Source organism: Myotis lucifugus, unplaced genomic scaffold (genome assembly GCF_000147115.1).
Source record: "Myotis lucifugus unplaced genomic scaffold, Myoluc2.0 scaffold_245, whole genome shotgun sequence".
In the NCBI taxonomy this organism is placed as follows: Eukaryota; Metazoa; Chordata; class Mammalia; order Chiroptera; family Vespertilionidae; genus Myotis; species Myotis lucifugus.
In genome coordinates, this window is record NW_005871293.1 from 1655763 (window position 1) to 1680216 (window position 24454).

At 38.8% G+C, this 24454-nt stretch overlaps 1 pseudogene; it reads left to right on the forward strand.

Moving 5' to 3' along the window:
* The first annotated feature begins 1015 nt into the window (after positions 1–1015).
* LOC102441648 overlaps positions 1016–24454 on the forward strand; it is a 51676-nt pseudogene continuing 28237 nt past the window's right edge.

Genomic DNA, 24454 nt, shown 5'->3' on the forward strand with positions numbered 1-24454 from the left:
TATATATAGAGTTCAAAACCACACTTTTAAGGTTTTTCAAGAACTTTCTAGAAACCGCCGATAAATTTAGTAAGACCCTCAAAAAGTCTGGTGAGACCACCGATAAATGTAGTGAGACCCCCAAGAAATCTAGTGAGACCCTCGAGGTTATGAAAAAGGACCAACTAGAAATTAAGCACACACTGACTGAAATAAAGGATATTATGCAGAGTTCCAACAGTAGACTAGAGGATTGCAAGAATCAAGTCAAAGATTTGAAATACAAAGAAGCAAAAAACACCCAACCGGAAAAGCAAAATGAAAAAAGAATCCAAAAATACAAAGATAGCGTAAGGAGCCTCTGGGACAGCTTCAAGAGCACCAACATCAGAATTATAGGGGTGCCATAAAAAGAGAGAGAGCAAGATATTGAAAACCTATTTGAAGAAATAATGACAGAAAACTTCCCCTACCTGGTGAAAGAAATAGACTTACAAGTCCAGGAAGCACAGAGAACCCCAAACAAAAGGAATCCAAAGAGGACCACACCAAGACACATCATAATTAAAATGCCAAGAGCAAAAGACAAAGAGGGAATCTTAAAAGCAGCAAGAGAAAGACAGTCAGTTACCTACAAGGGAGTACCCATACGACTGTCGGCTGATTTCTCAACAGAAACTTTGCAGGCCAGAAGAGAGTTGCAAGAAATATTCAAAGTGATGAATGCCAAGAACCTACAACCAAGATTACTTTATCCAGCAAAGCTATCATTCAGAAGTGAAGGTCAGATAAAGAGCTTCACACATAAGGAAAAGCTAAAGGAGTTCATCACCACCAAACCAGTATTATATTAAATGCTGAAAGGTATCCTTTAAGAAGAGGAAGAAGAAGAAAAAGGTAAAGATACAAATTATGAACAACAAATACGCATCTATCAACAAGTGAATCTAAAAATCAAGTGAATAAATAATCTGATGAACAACAACAACAACAACAACAACAAAAAAGAGCCCAGTCAAATAAAAGAAAAAGAACAATGATAATCATTACGGATTGCTCACCCAAGGAGCACAAAGATCAGCTGGTGACAAACTATGGGACAAGTCCAGAGTATATTGTGGCCTACAGAAAACTGCCTAGGGTTCTTGCATACACATATGAAGGAGAGAGGCTTCCTTCATCTGGAACAGGTTTTATCATTAACCCAGGTAAGCACAGCTCATATGCTAGAGCCCTTAGAAAATTAACAACTCAACTGTATTTAAAGAGAGAGATAAAGGAAGAGGAAAAGGAAGTAGAGACAGAGGAGGAGGAATAGCAAAAGTAGTGGAATAATATTGGCATGGTAAGACTCCTTGTCATTATAAAACAATTCCAGAAGAAAATAATAGACTTAACCAATACCTGAACTGTATAGATTACTGGCCCGTAGTAACTCTCGAATGGGGGTTACTAGGTCACATTCAGTCAGTAACAAATAAAAAAACAACTAAATAAACTATGATCAAATGAATATTTTCCTAGGAGTCAGCAATTCTGTGTGTGTGTGTGTGTGTGTGTGTGTGTGTATGTAAAATATATGCATTAAACAAACATGCATTGTTATGCTTTTTAACAATCAAATTCCAATGGTGGTAAATTTGCTTTCACTAATATTGTCCTGTATGGTTGCTGCTGGCAAGTATGGCAATACTAAAGATAAAGGCATGTGGAACAGCTTTAAAAATAAAGGAATCTTATATTAGACAAAGGTCAGTAGACATAATTTTATTTTACCAACAATACACATGCAAAAGGCCAGATTGAATGTCCTTTTTTCTTTTTACCCTCTTAGGCATTTTAGTGCTTGAATGGTCAGAATGTGTATTTTGTATCTACTCACAAACACTCTGCATTATTAAATTTTAGAAGAACCACATTGAAAATTAACCTGACAAAAGCATGTGAAATTCCTGTAAGCGATATTCTGTGCATTGGAAAGGAAGAAGCATTTTGAACACAGCGGATGTTGAGAATCACACAGTGTGAGAGGGTATTGCCTCCTAGAGACACTGTGTCTTATTTTTGAGGTCTATCTGGGCAGCAAGGCATTAGAAAGGCAGGGCAGCTTTTAGCTAAGTGTTCCCACCGAAACTCTAAGAAATGGAAATGATAGCACTGAACAATGATCAGAACCATATTAGGAATGTCTTGCTTGAAACCAATAAACAATAGCTTCTGACAAGGCAAATATCTTGGCATTATTAATGTTAACTTATCCTAAATTCATGTCAAAAGGGCAAGCAGGTTATCCCTGAATATGTTATCACATATATCTTACATACATTATTAATATTTGTGCCTTACTCTTTCAGTTAATCATGGTAGCATTATGAACATACTCTAATATATTTTTTATAATCTAATATATTTTTATATATTAGATTATGAGGATAAATATATTTTTATCCTTATCCGAGGATATTCTTTCCATTGATTTTTAGAGAGAGAGGTAGAGGGATAGACAAAGAGAGATAGAGAGAAACATGGATGTGAAAGAGACACATAGATTGGTTGCCTCCTGCATGTGCCATAACCAAGCAGGGGATCAAACCTGCGACCCAGGTACGTGCCCTTGACCAGGAATCAAACCCTCAACCCTTCGGTGCTCGGCAGCTGCTCTAACCACTGAGATCACTAGCCAGGGTCATAATCTAATGTATTTAATTATCTTGAGAATTTAAAAAAAATTGCCTGCTTTCTGTTGAGAACACTTGGTATTAAAAATATCACTGTAGCACACATTTTCACATATTTAAAAAAAAATTTGCAGAGTCCATGCAAATGTGAACTAAATCACCAAAAACACTTCAAGATTACCATCAGCCTAATTATGAAAACTAATTATGATGATAATAATAAGCTGTTCATTCATATGTGTGTAAGTCCCTTTCTCCAGGACACATACTTCTGTCCAGCAATCTGAAACAGATTTTATGGTCCATATGGATAATCTAAATACCCAATAGATGTTTCTGGGTTTCTTATTCCACCAGGATTCTTTCTAAGCAGTGTACTTTTCTCTTCTCATCGAGGATACAATGACATATCAACCAGTGTTAATACCCAATCCACAAATAAGAATGCTACTAGAGATGATTCATTCTCAAGTTAACGTGTTCTGAATATTTTGAAAGGAGTTAGCCACACCTTCAACCCTCCACAATGAGACTTCCACTACTATTTCCATCAAGCAATCCTGGTAGTTGCTCTTGAGAATAACCCAGCAGTTGTTTGGCACTCTTGGTGCCAAACAGTGGCCCCCCTAATTAGCTTGGATTTGCTGCTTACACAAGTATTGGGTCTTCTTGGAAGGTATTTTTTATTCAGAACAGCAGTAACTCCTAGAGGTAAATACATAACTTCCACTATCCCTTCCTAAAAAGTCCTTTCGATTATTAGAACTAAGAATTGCAGAGCAACTTTCTTAGCAATTCACAGTAAATAAAGCACTTACCCAATGGACTCTAGTTCCATGGCAGCTCTTTTAGAAAATAATTTTTTTATGATCTGCTCAAAATTACCAAGTGTGGCATTAGAAGAGTATTCCCTTCATTCTCTTTGCATTCCTGTAACCATCATAAAGTTTTGAAGTATATACTCTTTCTTTCACATTTCAGGCATAGCTTCTTTCCCCATGTTCTGGATGAGCATTCCATGTCTCAGCTTAGTAGGTCAGACATCTGTGAATTTTAAGGACCAGAATATAACCTACATATTTCTGTCTCCATTTTCTTCCTGCCAGTTCACGTTGCCTTTCATAACTTCTGAGATTAGCATTCCTACTTTATAGTGCTATTACATATGAGTTGATCTTTGTCACTACAAAAATGTTTTAAATCAAGTTTCTGTTTTAAAATAAAGCACACAACGACAGGCACTGTTATTCACCAGACCAACATCCATTCCTTCCTTATATTCTAACTAAAGGCCTGGTGAATGAAATGTGTGCACAGGTGCAGTCCCTAGGACTGGCCGGCAATCGAAGCGTGAGTGTCTGGCATGGAAGGACAGGTCCTAGCTGACCTCTGGACTGTGGACAGCACCTAAGCTCATGGGCCCCTGTGTGCCCCCCTCTGCCTGAGTCATCAGAACCCTTTCCCCTGCCACCACTGCTGGTCGCCATCTGGTCTGCAGGGTGATTGGAGGGGTGATCAGGCCCTGCTCTCACCTGCCTTGGCCTGGCACCACCCACTCACCTGATCCACCATCCCGCCACAATCCTGCTCTCATCAGGGTCCATCGGGGCCAGCAATGCCTCCACTGCTGCCTGCTGCCAGCTTCACATCTCCAACACCCAGCAGGTTCCACCGCCTGGTGGTCAGCATGTCATAACTTGAAGTCAAACTCCTGGTTGAACTCCCAGTCAAGGGGACAATTTGCATATTAGGCTTTTATTATATAGGATAACACCTTAGTTTCATCATTTGAAGAAACAACATGCTAAACACTGTTTGACAAAAAAATAAATAGAATCATGTGTGATTTGAAAATTTATCTCCCTAATTAAAAAATAATTTGAAGTTAAGTCAACAAGAAAACAATAAGGAAATAAGAAGACAAGAAATAAAGAGAAAATCATTATCTATCCATCTACATCCCATCTATCGCTCTTTCTGTCTTTAGACACATTTTTAAGTAAATATCATGATTGGAAGTTCAGTAGCCATCATATAATCATGAATGGTAGCCTGAGGAGGAAAGTTGTTACACCAAGAATAGCAAAAACCTAGGGAGAGCATCGGTCTTAGCTGGCATCATGACACCCTGAAATAATCAATTCAGCAATAGCCAACTCTTGGTAAGTTACCTTGATAGTAAGTTACCTTTAGATATACAGTATATTTTCTGCCTTGCAATTAACAGCAGTCTATCCCAACCAATGCTTATGATAAAAAGAATCTAAATCTAATATAAACATAGTAAAATACCACAAGGGGAATAACTTTTTTGAATAAAAGAGTTTGGTTACACATTTTCTGTCTGGAAAGATGTTCTTACATCATTAGTAACTGTGGCACTGAGTCCTCAGCCCCTGAATTATAGGCTTATATATTCTTGAGGACTTCTCTACAATTGAATCTCAAGTTCTATATTATAACTAGAGTCCCAGTGCATGAAAACTCATGCACTGGAGTAGGGGGGGCCCTCAGCCCAACCTGCCCCTCTCAAAGTCTGGAAGCCCTCAGGGGTGGGAGGCAACCCGGCGATCAGGGGAAGCCTTGGCCGGCCCTGGTTACCTGAGCCTAGGGCGGCCCTGGGTGGTTGGGCAGCTGCCATCTGAGGCTTTCCTGTGCTATGGGTCAGCCCTGGGTGGCTGAGCAGCCACCATCTGAGGCTTGCCTGCGCCTCAGACAAGCTCTGGGAGGCTGGGGGCTGAAGGGACTGGGAAACTCTGGAGTCAGGCACACGGAGCAGGTGGGCCCGCCTGGGGGTAGGCCTGGCCTTGCCCTGCGCCTGTCGCCCCAGGGGGGCTGAGAGGCCTGGGCGCTGCCATCTTATGGCTGTGGGCGCTGTCATCTTTGAGGGCAGGGCAGTCAATTAGCATATTCCCTCCTTATTGGCTGTGGTCACCACCATCTTTGCGATGGCATGAGGGTCAATGAGCATATTCCCTCTTTATTACATAGGATGACTGCTTCTTAAACTATTTGAGCTTAATTTTTTTTAAAAAAATGAAACTTTACAATTGATATAAAGCATCCTAAAATAGTTATCATATATAAACTAAAATTTGTTTTATTATTTTCATTCATCACTTGCTACTAGCTACATACATGTAGTTGAATGTGTGTGTGCTCTGTGTATATATGTGTAGGCAGGGTAGAGTCCATGCACACTTAGCTCTCAAGAAGTCATAGAAAGATCTCACTCATAAGTTGAGTCTAATGAATGAAATAAACTGATGAACAAAATAGATCCAGAGACATAGAAGCACGAATCAGGCTGTCGAACATCAGAGGGAAGGCTGGATAGGGTGGGTAGCAAGAGATCAACCAAAGAACTTGTATGCATATATGTATAACCTGTGGACAGATGAAATAGGGTGGCGAAGGCCTGAGGTGGGATAGAAGAGGTCAATGCGGGGGGGGGGGAGGGGAAGGGGACATATGTAATACTTTCAACAATAAAAATTAAAAAATAAAATATAAAAATGACATGAAAATTTTCTAGTATTTTCTATTGTCTAGCAAGTATAATTTAGGAAAAACTTGTGTTAAAGTTTAAAGTATTTTGTTTATTAGGTTCCACATATGAATAAGATCATGTGATACTTATCTTTCTCTAACTGGCTTATTTCAATTAGCCTAATACTCTCCAGGTACCTCCATGCTGTCTCAAAGGATAAGTGTTCCTTTTTTTTTTATAGCTGCATGGTATTCTATGAGATTAACCTGGGAACTTATATGCATACTTGGGGCCCAGTGCATGAATTCGTGCACCTTGAAAGGAACTGTGGGCTGGGAGGCTGTGGTAGGCACAGGGGCGGGTCTCGGCCCATCCTCCACGCCCCTGCACAGCCCCTCCCACCCCAGCCCCTAGTCCCCTGTCTGCCAGCAGCCCCGTTCCTAACACCACTGCTCCCACACACTGACGGCACCAGCCCTGTTCTCACCCACTGGTGGCGCGGTGCAATTGCGGTTGGCGCCAGCAGCAGGTGCAAGCGGGGCCAGCTCTGTCAGCAGGTGTGAGTGGCGGCTGCTGCCCTGATTGCCCTTCAGGAGAAGGGGGTAGTGGAGAAGCCCTCAGGGGCGATCAGGGCCAGCAGCTGCCACTCACACTAGCTGATGGCGCTGAGTGATCAGGACTGAGGTCAGGCACCAGGAGCGGGTGCAAGCGGCAGCTCCAGTGCCACCTGTGGGTGCGAACAGGACCTGTGCTGGCAGCATGTGCAAGTGCCGGGTGGGACCGTAGCGCTGGGGAGCAAAGAATTTCCAGTAAAAACCAGAGGCTTGCCCCTATGACAGCAACTGGCACCCCACCTTGGTTTGGCGCCCAAGCTCACCTGCTCCACCATCCCACCATGGCCAACACCTGCCCTGTTCGGCATACACCCCCTGGTGGTCAGTGCACATCATAGTGACTGGTTCAGTTGTTCCGCCGTTCGGTCTATTTGCATATTAGCCTTTTATTATATAGAATATCCACAACCCATGGATACAGACAACAGTGTGGTGAAGGCCTGGGACAGGCGGGTGCAAGGTAGGGAAGGTCAATGGGGGGAAAAAGGGACATTGGTAATACTTTAAACAATAAGGACTAATTAAAAAATAAAAAATAAATACATTAAAATAAGAAGAAAAAATGGTTAATGTATTATTCATTTATATCTTTTATTTCTTTGGAACAGGCTATATTTGGTTAATTGATTTTCACAGCTCATTGAGTTATGTCTACCTGCCAAATGTCACCTTATTTTCTTCAGTGATTGTTTGCACTGACCACTGTTCATACCTGATATTAAGCAATTTTCAAGAATAGATGTTTCTTATATTATATGTAAGCTTTGGTTGATATCCAGAATGCTAAAATGGTTGTTTTTATAAACTTTGTCCATCTGTATGGTTGTTTTTGTGGAAAGGATTTGCTAACCTTCTCACATAGTGACAGTGGATAATTTCTTCCCAGCACTTTTGGATCTCAAGTTATAAGATGTTGAATAATTCAGAGTGACTGAGGTAAAGATTTGCACTATGCTGAAGGTTATGGGACAGATACAGCTTTTCCAAGGGCAAAGTCTATAAGACAGTTCAATGAGAGGCACTATTTTTGTTTAGCGCGGATTGGAAAGGAAATATCATGCATTCCTTTGGATGAACCAGGTTTTAAAAAGATTCCAAAGTACAATTACCTAAATTGCTACATTTCCCTTAGTCATGGTACCATTGATATGTCAGTATCAATATCTAGAAACAGTGAAATAGCATTTTACTTGGAAATATATTCTGATGTTAGTTGCTGACACTTGCTTACTTAATGAGTGACCAATAAAGTACTCGATGTTACCTGAAAGAAATCACCACTTCATTTAGCCAAATACCCACATAGGCTTAAGTGACACTGGATTGTTCTCAGTGGGGTAGTCACAAAACAAATTAGGGAAGAGTAATAGAGTTTGAACATGAGTAGATAGCAATCTATATACATAGCTTGTCCTTATCCATATATATTTAAAATATTGATACATCTACAGATGGGAAATAAATGTATTGACAAGAACATCATGTTTAATTTAGTCCAGAAAGTAAAGTAAAGATGAATATTTTATGGGGATATATATATATATATATATATATATATATATATATATATATTTCATGTAGTTACCTATTAATTCTTTAGTAGAGCCTAATTTATCAGGCATTGCATTGTGCATTGTGTAAGTGTTAAAGGCCTGAAAAAGAATAGGAAGTGGTCACAGCCTTCAGAGGCTTTACAAAAATAAAAGGAGCATGTAAACCTGTTATTACAATCATTTTGTGAATTAAGCTATAGCAGAGATCTGAGTCTTGCTAGGTAGTAAAAAGAGAAAGTGACCAATTACACCTGGGTTGGGGCAGATGGCCAGCAAAGACTCACAAAATCATATACTGTTATAGGGTCTGTGGTGCTCGTATGGGACAAGGGATAAAACTTTGTTCACACAGCCATATCACAGACAACATGACCCTTGTTGACATCATCCACAATACAAATGCACATTGCATATTTAATACAGTTAATATTTTTATATACATTTAGTTATGGTTCAGTTACTTTCAGTTTCCTTCATGGTGACATGTAGTCTTTCTATTGCTTCAAATTTTCAATTTGAAAGTAAATTAGGCACCAGGAATGCTATAGCCCAGCCAGAGTAGCTCAGTGGTTAAGCATCCACCTGAGAAGCAGCAAGTTATGGTTCGATTTCGGTCAGGGCACATGCCCAGGTTGCAGACTCAATCTCCAGTGTGGGATGTAAAAGAGGCAGCCAATCAATGATATTCTCTCTCATCATTGATGTTTCTATCTCTCTCTCCCTCTCCCTTCCTCTCTGAAATCAATAAAAATATATATATTTAAAACACAAGAAATGCTATAAACCAAACTGTTAGCTTTTGAGGAAGTGTTTTGCTTTGTTCCTTTAGCAGTAGCAATTGATTGAAGATACACACTGTTTTTGCACTCATTTCCTTAATCTTTCAATTCTGCCTATCCATATTTTATTTCTACAAAAAAAAATATGTTTTCCCCCAATTTTATTTTTTAGTTCAGCTTCTAATGCTTTCCCATATATCTTTGTTTCCTCACATTGATATAGCTTAATATTCAAACAGATATTCATAATTTGCAAACCAATTATAAAAAAATTTCAAGTGCATTTATATTAATCAAAATCATCAAAATATTTAGATTATTCAGATATATTATATCCAAAGTTGAATACCATCTTCTTAAAAAGCAATACTCTTTTAACTGCAATTAGATTTCTATTCAACTCAGCATTGTTTTCTTTACTTTTTCATTGTTTTTTAAAGTATTTTTATTTTTTTAATCCAAATCCAAGGATATTTTTCCATTTATTTTTAGAGAGAGTGGAAAGGAAGGTGTGAGTTTGGGAGAGAGAGAAATACAGTGGGCCTTGACTTACGAGTGTCCCGACTAACGAGTTTTTCGAAATACGAGCTGTCTCTCAGCCGATTTTTGCTTTGAGTTGTGAGCTAAAATTAGGGTTATGAGCCAGCTTCAGATACCCCACCGCTAGTTGACGCAGTGAACGTCACAGTGAACGCCACAACATCAGCCCAGCATCACGTGTCTCACTAGTTCACTTTTTGATTTGACATACGAGTAATTTGAATTATGAACTCCCTCACGGAATGAATTAAACTCGTAAGTCAAGACCCCACTGTACCAATGTGAGAGACAAATCAATCAGTTGCCTCCTACATGTGCCCTGACCCTGGTTGGATATCCAGCCTGCAACCTCAGTACACGCCCTTGACCAGGAATCAAACCCACAACCCTTAGATCCATGGGCCGATGCTCTAACCCAGTGGTTCTCAACCTCCTGGCCCTTTAAATACAGTTCCTCATGTTGTGACCCAACCATAAAATTATTTTCATTGCTACTTCATAACTGTAATGTTGCTACTGTTATGAATCATAATATAAATATCTGATATGCAGGATGGTCTTAGGTGACCCCTGTGAAAGGGTCATTCGACCGCCAAAGGGGTCGCAACCCACAGGTTGAGAACCGCTGCGAGTCTAACCACTGTGCAAAATTGGTTAGGGCTTTCATTGTTTGTTTTTAAATAATCTGTCACACCTTCAAAATTGGTGAAATTTTGCCATCACTGGTTACCAAGAGTGATGAGACTCATTTTACTTTAAGCATAATATTACATGCTCCAAAATATTTTAAACATTTTAGCTAATATTCTTTAAAAAATTCTTGTACAATTTGGATTTTAAGCAACCGTGTGCTTCTAGAAGATTTCCTGTGCTCTATTTGTTTCCAAAATAATCATGACAGGGAAAGCTGACTTGACCCAACAAAATCAGAAATGCATTAATGTTTCAAAAAAAAGCTGAGATAGTAAGATTAGAATATATATACCTGAAATAGTAATTACAATTAACACTATGATATAAACTAAGCTTCAGGTGGCAATATAGACCATTCAAGACACCCTAGGGGATTGCAGCATTGCCTGGCCAAGGGGCCTAACACCCCTAGGAGGAAAGACCAGCTTTCCAATCTCTCTAAGGTACAACCACTCCACCGCCAGGCTATTTGGGGAAGGAATAAACACTAATAAAGGGAAAATGCCTCTGCCGGGCACATGCGCAGTAGAAGAAAAGATGGTGAAGGGGATGGTGCTTTTTCTGAGACATGCACAGTAGGAACTAAGATGGCAACCATAGGGGCCATACCTAGCCTGGGAAAAGGAGGGGGTTGGATAAGAAACACAGAACAGAAAAATTCTAGGAAATGGATTGGTTGGGAGAGGAACCCAAAGCAAGTCCGAATGGATTGGGAAATTGATTGGTTAGTTTGAAAAAGCACATGGTCCTTCCCAAGCCCAAGAAAATAGAATCCAGGAGAACAAAACTCTCTCTCACCCAGTCATATGCACTCTCCCCTTTCTCTCTGCATAGCAGCCATGCGGGCTTAGCAGCTGCCTGGGGTCCTGCCACTGTGTGGGCTCCAAGAGCCGCTCCAAGTGCGAACCTGAGTTCAGCAATGCAGAGCCAGCATGAGCATGGCCAGGACAGAGGCTGTATTAGCTGCACAAGGACAGAGGCTAACTTGGACTAAGCTTAGTCATGGCAGAGAGTTTTTGAACTCTGGCCTTTGTTCTGGGCCTGGCGAAGACAAGGTTGGACTTGTTCCCCAGTGCGACAGAAGAAGAGGAGGCATTAGGAACCTGGGTGCAGCCTTCTATTTCAATCCCGATAAATCTTACCACTAACTCCCCCCACCCCCACCATGTATGGATCCTGGGAAATGCTTTTCTCGCAACTACATGAAAAGAGCCCATTTCAACTAGTGACAAATATACCAATAATAAAATTTAAAAAGATGTTTTTACTGACTATTGTAATTGAAATAGGAATATTGTCAAAATTGAAGGACATTAATTAGATACTGGTAGCTTTGTTGAAATAGAATAATTACACAAAGTGAACAAATGACCAAAACCAATTCAAGAAGAAATAAAATACATATATAGACTAACACATTCAGAAATAAAATTATTGATTAAAAATCTTCCCCCAAAGTAAAGCACCTATGGCTTAAGTGGTGAATTATATCAAGTATATTAAAGGTTTGAAGTAGAAATAACACCAAATCACTAACACACTTTAAAAAAAAATTGAACATTTTTCAAATAATTTATTCTGAGGGCAATATTTATTACCCTGATACAATAATCAGAACAATATATTGCAAGAATATAAAATTAATGTCTAATGTCCATCATGAACATATCTGCAAAAATCCTTAATGAAGTACAAACATAATTCATTCAGTAAGTAACATGTAATAGGGATTAGGCACTATGACCAAGTCAAATGCAAGGTTGATTTAATATCTAAAAATCATTTAATATAATATACTATATTAATAGAACAAAGAACAATTGTATCTTAATAGATACATATAAAGCATTTGACAACACCAGACTTCTTGAAAAACTAAAAGTAGAACGAATTTCCTCCACCTGATAAAAGACATTTATGAAAAAACAGCAGCTATCCCTAAACTTAATGGTGAAGATGCTGATTGCTTGGTTCATCAGATCAAAAACAAGGAAAGGTTCTCTTTCATCCCTTTGATATAATATTTTACTGAAGATTTCAGCCAGTAAAATAAGGCAAAAGAAAGAAAGAGCAGACAGATTGAAATGAAATAAAACTCTATTTGCAAATGACAGAATCTCATATGCAGATAATACCAAATACTTAAGAACAAACAAAAAACAAAATTATAGGCTACAAAATGGATTTATAAAAGTCTCGTGTATTTTGAAATTCTAGTAACAATTGCTTGGGAAACAAAATTAAGAAAATAATTCTATCATAATGGAATAAAAAATAAAATTTAACAAAATTAGTTCAAGGATTATAAACTAAAAACAAGAAAACATTGCTGAGAGAAATTTTTAAAAATCTAAATAAACATCAATACATTAAAAGATAAAATATTGTCAAGATAGAAATTCTCCCTCAAAGTGATCTAAAATCCAATGCAATTCTTAAAAAATGCCAATAGGTTTTTCTTTTTAATAGAAATTGTTAAACTGATCCTTAAAAGCATATGGAAATGCAAAGGACCTAAAAAACAACAATTTTGAAAAATAAGAAAGTTGAAGAACTTAACTATCTTATTTCATAACCACTATAAAGCCAGATATATCCGATAGTTTGATATTTGGCAAATAAGCAATAAAACAGAATAGAAAATCCAGAAATAAACTTTTATATTTATAATAAACTAATTTTTGATAAATATGTCAAGACAATCCCACAAGGAAAGGAGACTTTTTTACCAATGGTACTGGGAAATGGAAGAAAAGAAAAACTGAGACTCTTACCTTACAGATTACATAAAAATGAACACAACCTGGATAAGTCAAAATGGAAGTGGTAAACTATAAAACTTCTAGAATAAAAGATGGACCTTTTCTTCTGTGCTTCACTCCAGAAGTTTTACAGTTTTATATTTCATAAGGGAACTGTATACAGGATATACATACAAAACTTTTACAGGTTAATAATACACTTACAATAAGTGAATTTAATAATATGTAAATTGTAAAGCGTTTTGTAAAACAACAAATTATGGTGAAATCTAGTATAAGAAGGATTGGAGAGAGTATAGGAGTATATGGTGAGGCCAAATAAATAAAAGAAAAAACTGAGGATTAGTTGCCAAAATTGTGGCATTCTTACCACTGGTATCACCTCTTGAATCTAATATCAACACTTTACATACATATATAATTTTTAAATAAGGACATTTTTTAGAACAAGGCTACTATGAAATGAATGTTTGTTTCCTTCCAAAATTTACATGTTGAAATCCTAACCCCCGAGGTGATGGCATTTGGAGATGGGGCCTTTGGGAGGTGGTCTTAGTACCCTCATAAAAGAGGTCTGAGAGCTCCCTTGTCCCTTCTGCCACAGGCAGGTACCACTAGCAGATGCCTTCTGTGGACCAGAAAGCAGGACCTCACCAGGTATGGAATCTGCTGGTCTTGATCTTGAAATCCCCAACTTCCAGAACAGTTAGAAAAAAATTTCTGCTTTTTATAAGCCACCGTCTGTCATACTTTGTAATAGCAAATCCAAATAGACTGAGACAAAGGATTATAGTTGTGCAAATCAGTATTGATTTGCCATTCTTGGTTTGGATAGAATAATCACTTCTTTCCCAAACTACAAAGCTTCTATATTACTTGATTTGAATTCTTTTTTTCCCTCCACTCACACCAATAGCACAAAATGTACTTTTAAAACTCGTATCTCTGTTATCTATGGTGTAGTTACTGGGCAAAAAGCACCTCTGTTATATTTCACACCAACAACCTTGTAATCTTCTGGCCTCTAGCTATTCTTCCACTTAGCACATTCTCCACCCTGTAGCTGAAGTGATCTTTCTAAAATGTTCATCTGATTTCCAGCTTCATGTTCCTCATATCATCTGCATCATGTTCTACCTCACATCAAGTCTGAATGTGCCATATTCTTGCTTGCTCCAAATCTTTATATGTTATTTTCTCTGCCTGCAATATCTACATCCTTACATCATCCAACAATGTATCCCCTATTCCAGCTGACTTTATCTAGCTAGTTCCTAATCATCCCTTTAGACTTACCATATTCTCTGGAAAGCCTTCCTTGAAGTCCTTCAGAATGAAAGCTCCTGCTATGCACTCCCATTGTATTATTACCCTTTGGGGCAATCAGAGCTCCAAAGTACTGTGTGTATTCAATCTATATATATAAAAGCCTAAGCGACCGAACGACCAAATGACTCAACTGGTCGACCGGTCAACCGATCACTATGATGTGCACTGACCACCAGGGGGCAGATGCTCAATGCAGGAGCTGTTCCTGGTGGTCAGTGTGCTCCCACAGCAGGAGTGCTGCTCAGCTGACCGACCTATCCAGGCAGCCCACCAGCACAGTGGCAGCCACTCATTTCCTCAGTAGTCCCGCAGATCCAATCTTCAGAGAACTGCCAGGCACCAATGGACCGGCACTGCCGGCACAATCCCGACAGTGCCAACAGCCTCCTGGAAGTTGGCCTTGGGCACTGCAGCCATTTACCCTCCCTAAATACTCCACAAGGAAGAAATGATATAAAAGTGGCTGCCAGGTAGCTCCCTACAACTGGTGTGAACATCAGCAGGACGGATCCAGATCCCAGGGTGGCAAGGGCATCCCACTGCCCACCTGGAGGGCCGATCATGTCTCGGGCCCTCCCCTACCTGCCTTGGGATGGGCGCCAGATGCAGGGCTCACAGCTGGTGTGAGCCTCTCCCAATCAGGACTGACTGGGTGTGAGCCTGCAGCAGGCGCAGTGGGGCCAGGATGAGCAGGAGTGGCAGGCAGGAGCGGCAGGTGGCATTGAACTGCCGGTTTTGGCCCAATCCCCACCGGCCATGCTGAGGGACCCCACCCGTGTATGAATTCGTGCACCAGGCCTCTAGTAATTATATAATGGAGAAATGAATGAATGAGTTAATTTTGAATATAATATCAATAATTCAGCTGAGCAAAATTTAATGTTAAGCCCTGTGAAAGTTGGCATATCGGTTAAAGTATGCGCACATTTCTAAGCTCTGGCCAACTTTCTATGATTAAAGCTATAAATTAAAGAAACAACTCGCTGACACTTTGTCAGCATTCAATCAACTCCCCCAAGTGAGTACCTAATTTTCTTCTCAAATAAATTTTCTCCTTCCACACTCCCTCTGGCAATAGACTGAGTAAATACATGAACCTTGAACTGAATTCTGTAGGACATTTAGGCTCTTTTAATATGGAAAACCTATTTTAAGATTTAGAAATTTACATTCTTATTTATATTTATGTCTCAGCACCTGGGAATAAAATAACACATTGGTAGATTAAACATTTGTCTTTATGTTATCTATTAATAATTTACATTGGTACTATAGAGAGCTGGGAATTGGTATTGAGTATATTTGTCATTGTTAATAAATATGTTCTGAAGAGCAAGCCATCAAATGACTTTATAAGCCCAGGAATGATTTATTAGCTCGGTATGTTCTACTTTTCATAACTAAGGTATTTAAGAACTCCAGAATGAATATATCTGGGAAGGCGGTAAGGTGAGTGCTGATTAATGTGCTCTTCCATGTGCAAAATGATATATTTTATTATAATTACATAGAAAATAAATCTTAGATATTAACATCAAAACTATATATGTTATATGAAAATATGAGCTTTACATTTATGTCTTAGTAGGGACTAAATAAGGATTGCACCAGAGCAGATATTTCCATTTAAAAATTTTTAATTTTATTTTTTATTGTTTATTGACATTATGATAACTCTTTCCTCTAGTAAAAACAAATAATGCTGAAGGGCACACTAACAGTTTTATCAAGGTGAGAAGAGAAACAAATATTACTTTTGAATATGCTATCATATTTATACATAATATATACTTGTTTATATATGTATATAATATATACATACACACTCATCAGTGAGAGCAATGCAAAAATAATCTCTTAAATATTAATTTAAACTTGGAACATAAGTAAATTGAGACATATTCTGTTAACTTTAATAGATGTTGAGTGAGAAGTTGAAAGTGAAGATGACTGCTATGAGTTTAATTATACTTTTCTAAAATTCAGATATTGAAGTATCTCAGAATAAGACATTATTTGTAAATAAGATTATTGCAGACGCAATTGATTAAGATGAGGTCACATTGAAGTAGGGTAGTCTTTTAATCAGTATGCTTGATGTCCTTACAAAAAAAATTCATATGAAGAGAAAAGACATGCAAAAAAAAAAAAGATGACATGAAGACACAGTGAGAATGCCACCTACAAGCCAGGAATGACAAAGACTGTCAGGAAAACACCAGAAGCTAGGAGAGAAGGATGGAACAGGTTTTGCCTTATAATCCTCAGAAGGGAACAATCCTGCGAAAATACTGATTTCAGACTTCTGTGAGACAGTAAATTTCTATTGTTTAAGCCAACTAGTTTGTGGGCAGGTACACTGTGACAGCAGCCCAAACAAACTAATGAAGATTTTAGCTGACTTGAACTCTAAGTACATTTGTCAAAGGTACATTAACTCAAGATGATTAGTTTGACCAACATGCATGCATTGGTGTGAGGTGCACATCAATCTTCCGCAAGTGAGTGTCAATTACAATGGTTACCTGTGCTTGCTCTGTCTCTTCAAATTACGTTTTTTGACTTTTAGTATGCTTGTGATTTTTCTTGATTGTAGGACCTGTTGTAATTGGTAAAAGAAACTGTTTAAATAGGCTCTTAGTGATGTGGTGGTAACATGTGGGGAAAGCATTCTGTAGTCCTATGGTTAGGCCTCAGACTTGTAGAAAAACGATGCCTTTGGACTGTGAACTTCATAAGTGGTTCTAAGTTTTTCCCTCTTCCCCTTGCTTGGGACAGGGTGGCCAAAATGAGCTGAAGATGTTATTTCCTTCTCTCACACGGAAGACTAGAGTGGGCTGGCTTTGGGTATTTCCCTTCCCTCAGGCTTATTATGCTCTGATAATACCCGAGCTGTAGGTTGGCTCTGATTAACTAGTTTCTCCTAAAGGCAGGGCTTGTTAGGAAGAAGACTGCTCTGGCATATTTCACTATTCTCACAGAGAGATACCCCTGTGTGTTCCAATGCCAATCACCATGAGTCTATTGGGATATTTTAGTAAAAAAGATGCTAGTCTATGAAGCTCAAGTAGAAACTACTTGTTTTCTTGACTTGGTCGTGTGTGTGTGTGTGGGGGGGGGGGGGATTTGTAGCCTGTAAAGATTAGGATTTAGGGTATTAGAAATCTGTATCTCCGGTTCCATTGTTTTTCCACACTGTTAACATTCTACTTGTGAGTCACATGTTGATTATTTGTTCACATGTTTCCCTTTTCCCTGCACTAAATGCCTAAAAGATATGGAGCAGATATTACCTACATGCTTTTCCTGGATACCTACATGTCTGCCAGATACTTGATTCTTGCTGAATGACAATTGTAAAGACTGACTGAACTACTGAATGAGCTATTGAAAGAACAAAAAATATGGATGTGATGATATTGTACATAGGAACCCCTAAAGATTCCACAAAAACTACTAGATTTAACAAATGAATTTGGCAATGTAGCAGGATACAAAATTAACACCCAGAAATCCATGGCATTTTTATTATACTCTGATAATACATTCTCAGAAAGAAAAGTTAAACAAATAATCCCATTTACCATTAAAACAAAAAAATTAAGATACTTAAAAATAAACTTAACCAAGAAGGTAAAATACCTGTACTCAGAAAACTACAGGATGTTGAAAAAAGAGATAGAGGAAGATATAAACAAGTGGAAGAACATACTGTGTTTATGTATTGATAGAATTAACATCATAAAAATGTCCATACTACCCAAAGCAATCAATAGATTCATTGCAATCCCTATTAAAATACCAACAGCGTATTTCACAGATCTAGAACAAATACTCCAAAAATTTATACAGAACCAAAAAAGAGCCCAAATAGCTGCAGCAATCTTGAGAAAAAAGAGCAAAGTTGGAGGGAACAGAATACCAGATATCAAGTTATACTACAAAGCCACTGTACTCAAAACAGTATGGCACTGGCACAAGAACAGGCACATAGATCAATGGAATGGTACAGAGACCCCAGAAATTGACCCAAGCCATTATGCTCAATTAATATTTGACAAAGGAGACAAGAGCATACAATGGATTCAAGACAGTCTCTTCAATAAATGGTGTTGGGAAAATTGGATACATGCAAAAAACAGTGAGACTAGACCACCAAATTATAACATACACAAGAATAAACTCTAATGGATAAAAGAATTAAATGTAAGTCATAAAACCATAAAAAACCTAGGAGAAACCATAGACAGCAAAAATCTCAGGCATCTCTCATAGTAATATGTTTACAGATACATCTCCTAAGGCAAAAAAAAAAAAAAACTAAGGAGAAAATAAACAAATGGGACTACATCAAAATAAAAAGCCTCTGCATAGCAAAAGAAACCATCAACAAAATTAAAAGGGAGCCCACTGCATGGGAGAACTATATTTGGCAATGACACATCTGATAAAGAGTTAATATCTAAAATATATAAGGAAGTCATACAACTTAATAAAAGGAAAACAAATAATATAATTAAAAAATGGGCAAAGGACCTAAATAGACACTTCTCCTAAGAGGACATTCACATGACCAAGAGACATATGAAAAAATGTTCAAAGTCACTGATCAACAGAGAGATGCAAATTAAAATTACAATGAAGTATAACTTCACACCTGTCAGAATGGCCACCATCAACAAATCAACAAATGATAAGTGCTGGCAAGGATGTGGAGAAAAGGGAACCCTATTATACTGCTGATGGGAATGCAGACTGGTGCAGCCATTATGGAAAACAGTATGGGGTTTCCTTAAAAAATTAAATATGGAACTGCCATTTGATCTAGTGATCCTACTTCTAGAACTATACTTAAGAAACTTGAAACACTAATCAGAAAGAATGTGTGAACCCCTATGTTCATAGCAGCACTATTCACAATAGCTAAGATCTGGAAACAACCCAAGTGCCCATCAGTAGATTAATGGATAAAAAAGCTGTGGTACATTTACACCATGGAATACTATGCAGCAGTAAAAAAGAAGGATCTCTTACCCTTTGAGAAAGCATGGAGGGAACTAGAGAGTATTATGTTAAGTGAAATAAGCCAGTCAGAGAAAGACAAGTATCACATGATCTCACTCATAGGTGGAATCTAACAAACAAACTAAACTGATTAACAAAATAGATCCAGAGACATAGAAGCATGGAACAGACTGCAGAATCTCAGAGGGAAGGCAGGGGACAATGGGTGGGTGGGAAGAGATCAAACAAAGAACTTGTATGCATACATGCATAACCCATGGTCACAGACAACAGGGTGGTGAAGGCCTGGGGCGGGAGGAAGGAGTGGTCTAGAAGGGGTCAATGGGGAGAAAATGGGACATATGAATACTTTCAAAAATGAAGATTTAATTAAAAAATGGATGTGATTAGTTCAATGTCATTTATATTATTCTCTGTGGGTGCTGAGGAAACTCAGAGAGCGGCTACAACGTCATTGTAATTTTGTACATGTGCTACAGTGCAGAGACAACTGCTAAATAAAGATCAAGTTAATGTCTATATTTCCCCGGAGAAAATAGTTGAATCTCAAAGACAAGTTGTTGCCTTCAAGGTAGTAGATGGGTTTTCATCTGCAAAGAGGAGAAAAAACAAGAAATTTAATCTTTTGTTGTATTTCCAAGCTAAATTGTCTTAACCTCTTAGATATATTCCTCATACTGTTCACAAAAGGCAAAGGGCAAAAGTAATTCCCAGCACTGCTTCCCTCTCCCTGGCCATCTGTGTATCAATGACTCTGGCCTGCACATGCTCACTGCTGAGGGAAGATATTAACCTTATTCTCTCCAAACACAGCAGAGGCCTAGAAAGTGTCCTTCTCCACTTTGGGACCTCAGGCTATGTTCAGAACAGCCCTGCAATGACACCTTTTAGACTGCAAGGAACCATCAGAATGATGTAAGCTTTCATGAGGTGGCTATGTGCTGATTTTAAAGGATCACTACCTATGATTCTGGGAGTGCATCACCTTGTGAGAAACAATCTAATGTACTTTCTGAATTGTGAAATTTTGATGTCACACTTAGCATAGTGGATTTCATATTTATTTATTCAGTTATTTCATTTTTATTCACATTTAGATGTATGAAATCATTCTAAATATTATAAAAGCTAATAATCCATCTTAAATACTAAAAGCACAATGACAACCTTACATATTTTGTTACTTAACTGTCATGCCCATAAATGATGATTTAAATGTTAAGTAAAAATAGATTGCATCATTTTAGAAATACATTTTAAATTCTTCAGAATTATAACATTTATTGGAATTAATTTATAATTCTTAAAACCAACTGGCAATTGCTATTCAGAATTCCATTTTCTGTACTGACTGTAAAAGGGCTAATACTAGTGAAGCAAATTCATCCTTCACAATCCAGGAATACAAGATACTGACTGGGATGATGGAACTTCAACACAGAAAGTGTCTCATCCTCATACCCGATGCCTCTGGCTGCAGGAGAGAGGTACGATTCCTCTTCTCCATGTCTCTCAATATCCCATTTCACACTTTGTTTTTTTCAGTCGTTACCTGAAGACATGCTTATTGATTTTAGAGAAAGAGGAAGGGAGGAGAGAAAGAGAGAGATTGATCGGTTGCCTTTTTCTTCTGATGATATTTTAAGCAGACAGAGTAGAAGCCAACCTGGGGAGCATTTGACCTGTGGCAGTAAAAGAAACTTCTCCTTGGATGGTTACATCCTACAAAAATCTACTTTAAGATTTTTGTTGTTGTTGTTAATCCTTACCCGAGGATTTTTCTATTTATTTTCTTTAATATATATTTTTATTGATTTCAGAGAGGAAGGGAGAGGAAGAGAGAGATGGAAACATCAAGGAGAAGAGAGAATCATCGATTGGCTGCCTCCTGCACGCACCCCCACTGGAAATCAAGCATGCAACCCAGGCATGTGCCCTTGACCAGAATCAAACCTGGGATCCTTCAATCTTCAAGCCGATGCTCTGTCCACTGAGCCAAACCAGCCAGGGCTTTCCATTGATTTTTAGAGAGAGTGGAAAGGAGGGGAAGACACAGAGAGAGAAAAACATCAATGTGAGAGAGACACATTAATTGGTTGCCTCCCCCTCTTGCCCAGACCAGGGCCCAGGATCAAACCTGCATTGGAGGTATGTGCCCTTGATCAAATCAGACCCAGGACCCTTCAATCACCAGGCTGATGCTCTATCCCAGTGATGGCGAACCTTTTGAGCTCGGAGTGTCAGCATTTTGAAAACCCTAACTTAACTCTGGTGCCTTGTCACATATAGAAATTTTTTGATATTTGCAACCATAGTAAAACAAAGACATATTTTTGATATTTATTTTATATATTTAAATGCCATTTACCAAAGAAAAATCAACCAAAAAAATGAGTTCATAGGTTCGCCATCACTGCTCTATCCACTTAGCCAAACCAGCTAGGGCCAAAACCACACTTTAAATAAAATGTTTGGCAAATTATAGTTTAAAACATGAGTTTTATAAATACTAGTAGCCCATCGTGTGATGTTGAGCTCAGTAGACTGCCCGCCGCTTCCGTGGGAGCCTGCGGGAACCGCAATGCGCCTCCGGGAGCCATGCTGCTTCCGAGTGAGCCAGGAGGGACCGGTGCCCAATCCACGGGAGGCGGGAGGGAGCCACGCTGCTTCTGTGGGAGGCGGGCCGCTGTCTCCTATCTGAGCCTGCATTTGGCCAGGGAGGCTGCGGGCCAGGCCCCTGTCCCTATCCTTGTCTGCTCAGGCTCTGAGGGGCCTGCCCGAGCTGGGGCATGGCGGGCCCGCGGGCCCCCTCTCTCTGTCTCTGTCTCGGGCCTCTCCTGCGTGCACAACCTCCTCCTGTCTGGTCGTGATCCGTTAAAACGGCCCGGCCTAATTTGCATACTCTCTCTCTCTCTCTCTCTCTCTCTCTCTCTCTCTCTCTATATATATATATATATATATATAGATATAGATATAGATATAGATATAGATATAGATATAGATATAGATGATGTAATGATATTAGTATTCATTTTTTCTTCCACTTTTATGTATCAGGGAACACTTCCCATACAATAATTAATTGACTGAATATTGTATTAAAATGTATGAAATAAAACAAAGTACTTTATCAAAGAGAATATGAAAGTTTACTATGAAGTTACTTTTTTCAAGGACAATCTGTATGTACTATTTATCTATTATTTTTCCACAAAACCTTAATGAATCAGAATAGACACTGCATCTGGTCTCATTTTTTTTAAGGTTTAAATAACAGGTGTCCAAGAAATTGATGCTTTTAGGGGTCATTTTTATACTATATTGGGTAAAACATTCAAGCTCTGGAAAAAATAAATTTAGAGGAGCAAAGGATTATTAGGAAGAGTGAACCTGATTTAGAAGTGCTTTGTCCAGCAGCTTACATGCAGTGAGATATTAATAGTTTTTTTTTAAAAAAATTGAAATTTAATGATTTCTATGACAGCTTCTTTTTTCCTAATAATAATAAACATTTATATTTGTGTTTTGCAGGGTATATTTTTATTTATTCAGAGGAATGATATTTATTTACATTAAAAACTACCTTCTACTAAGTGTCATAAAATAAATATATAAACTTGGCATGAACAGAAATTAGTGCTCTAGTTTAGTTAAAAACAAAGGCAATTCTTTGAAACTTATTTTTTAAAAAGTCATTGCCAAGTATAGGGGAAAAGGCAGTTAGTTGATGGCTACAACAGTTATCTAGTTCAAAATACCAATTTGTGTGCAAATATATAATTTTGATGTTATGATATTAAATGAGGAGATTTAAAACTCATCAGCTATAATAGAATCATTAACCAATAAGGGGTTACATCAACATTTTTTTTGTAGTTTTTAAGCTGATTATTTGGCTGGCCAGGTGGAGATTTTGCAATAATTGTGTTGGAATATCTCCACTTGATGGGTTATTTTCCCGCTGATTCTGTTAGAAAATGTTATTTCCTAACTAGCATGTCAATCTCACCACTGATCATGTTTTCTTTTTAGAATCCTCAAATAGCTCTCTCTTTATTCTGATTGGTTTTCATAGTTGAGTTCAGTGAGAGATAAAAGGTGGTATCACTTTATCTTATCTGCATCTGAAACCCTGGTTTTACATTTTAAATATTTATAGGATTACCTATCTACACTAATAAAAGCCAAAGATGCCAACTGACCATACCTTTGCTATGCCCAAGCCATGCCCACCAGCCAATCAGAGCGACTATATGCAAATTAACCCAACCAAGATGGCAGCCAGCAGCCACGGAGCTGGAGCAAGCAGGAGGTTTGGTAGCCCCGGTGATGGAGGAAGCCAAGCTACCCACCTGCCCTGGCTGGCTGTGGCTTACCCAAAAGGCAACAAAGTTTCAATTATAGAAGCTAAATAAATCCCAGATACTTGCTTCCAGCCAGCCTCCACTGAGACCTTGGGTGGCTGGGGGCTGTGGACAGCCTGCAAATAGCCATCAGACCTTCACCCAGGATGGCCACACCCTCATGGGGTGAGGGTCCCCACTGGGGGCCTTGGCCAGCCTGCAAACAGCCATCAGACCCTCACATACTGGCCAGGCACCCCAGCGGCGACCCCCACCCTGAAGGGGGTGTGACCAGTCTGAAAACGGCCCTCAGCCCCTCACCCAGGCTGGCCAGGCACCCCAGCAGGACTCCCACCCTAATCCGGGACACCCTTCAGGGCAAACCAGCCGGCCCCCACCCATGCACCAGGCCTCTATGCTATATAATAAAAGGATAATATGCAAATTTACCCTAACAGCAGAGTGACTGGGAATCACTGGTCACTATGACACACACTGACCACCAGGGGGCAGACGCTCAATGCAGGAGCTGCCCTCTGGTGGCCAGTCTGCTCCCACAGGGGGAGATCTGCTCAGCCACAAGCCAGGCTGACGACTGCCAGTACAGTGGTGGTGGTGGGAGCCTCTCTGTTCTACCCAGCAGCACTAAGGATGTCCAACTGCAGCTTA